This window comes from Rhipicephalus sanguineus, chromosome 3 (genome assembly GCF_013339695.2).
Source record: "Rhipicephalus sanguineus isolate Rsan-2018 chromosome 3, BIME_Rsan_1.4, whole genome shotgun sequence".
Classification (NCBI taxonomy): Eukaryota; Metazoa; Arthropoda; class Arachnida; order Ixodida; family Ixodidae; genus Rhipicephalus; species Rhipicephalus sanguineus.
This window is the reverse complement of record NC_051178.1, coordinates 29,200,311-29,202,192: the sequence shown is the minus strand read 5'-3', so window position 1 is coordinate 29,202,192 and position 1,882 is coordinate 29,200,311.

The window sequence follows — 1,882 nt, the reverse complement described above, 5'->3', positions numbered from 1 at the left end:
GGTCGTGGCTGTCACTATTTTAGCTCATAAAAATGTCACCATATGTTCCGTTTATATTTCTCCACATACGCATTTTAGTGTTAAGGATTTAGAGCACATTCTGGACCAACTGCCTGAACCATTCGTTATAGCAGGGGATTTTAATTCGCACGGAACGCTCTGGGGAAGCAGTGCAACCGACATCAGAGGACAAATCCTCGAAGATTTTATTCTCAGCAATGACATATGTCTTTTAAATACTGGTAGCGTCACCTACTGCTCCCCAAGCACAGGAGCTACGAGTTGCTTGGATATAGCACTGTGCTCGCCGTCTTTATTTTGTGACTGTAAATGGAGCGTAATCGATAATGCCACATGCCCGCTATCATAAAATTAACGCAAACTCTCCCTACTACCACATCTAGACCACCTCGGTGGAAACTACATCTGGCAGACTGGGCGCTATTCACAGAAAAAGCCGCCCTAGAAAAAGAGGTGCTTCACGGGTTAAGCATAGATGAGATGAATGAGACAATCACCACCTGCATACTCGCAGCAGCCGAACAAACTATCCCACAATCCTCCGGCGTCTTAAATAAAAAACTTAAACCCTGGTGGACAAAGGAGTGCACACAGGCTAAGAAAGTGCAAAACAAAGCCTGGGGTACTTTTCGTAGATACCCTACACAAGACAACCTCCTATCATTTAAAAAGGCAAGGGCAAAGGCCAGATTTATCCGCAGGCAGGCTGAAAAAGTATCCTGGAAAAAATACGTCTCATCTATAAACAGCTCCATCACATCTAAAAGAATGTGGGATGAGGTGCACAAGTTTAACGGCAACTATAATTCATATGCCATCCCCATTCTCTCAGCTCCGAGCATCCAGACAACTTTAGAAGAACAGGCAGACCTCTTGGCGCTGCACTTTTGCACTATTTCGAGCTCAGCCAACTATTCGAACAGCCATTCCTGAAACATAAACAGTCTATGGAAAAACAAAAACTTCCCACAACAGGTTTTAAAGACAAATCATACAACGCCCCCTTAACCCTTCAAGGAAACGAACAGTGTACTTTCTCAAGGCAAGAAAACAGCACCTGGGTCAGACAGAATACATTACCAAATGCTCGCTCATTTGTCCCAAGAGGCGTGAAGCGACATTGTTGTACTTCTTCAGCGCTATCTGGGAGACTGGAAGAATGCCAAAAAAACGGGAAAAAAGCTGTTATCATTCCATTTCTGAAAGCTGGAAAAGATCCTACACTAACAAACCAGCTACAGGCCCATAGCACTCACAAGTTGCATAGCAAAATCCTACGAGAGCATCATTAACGTTAGGCTAACATACGTCCTCGAAACCGATAGCTTATTAAAGGTCCATCAGGTGTGGTTACAAAAAAGGATGTTCGACTACCGACCACCTCGTCCGCCTTGAAGACATTGTACGAGAAGCCTTTTTGTACAAGCAGCACTGCCTAGCGTATTTTTCGATCTTGAAAAGGCATATGACACAACTTGGAAATATGGATCTTACGAGACCTGGCGGATCTAGGAATCCGCGGAAGGATGCTCAACTGCTTGTCCGACTTTCTATCAGACCGAACGTTTCAAGTTCGTTTAGGCTGAACACTTTCACGTCATATACTCAGAAAACGGTGTGCCTCAGGGCTGTGTCTTAAGACAACCCTCTTTGTCGTCAAAATGAACTCTGTGAACCAGGTCATACCCTCCACACTCTTATGCACTCACTTTCCGTTGATGACTCTCCAAATAGCATGCAGGTCACCTAACATGGCGACGTGCGAACGGCAAACGCAAATCGCCTAAACAGGCTAATCCAATGGGCTAACAAAAACGGCTTCCGCTTTCAGAGGGAAAAGACCGTCGCCGTGGTGTTCTCT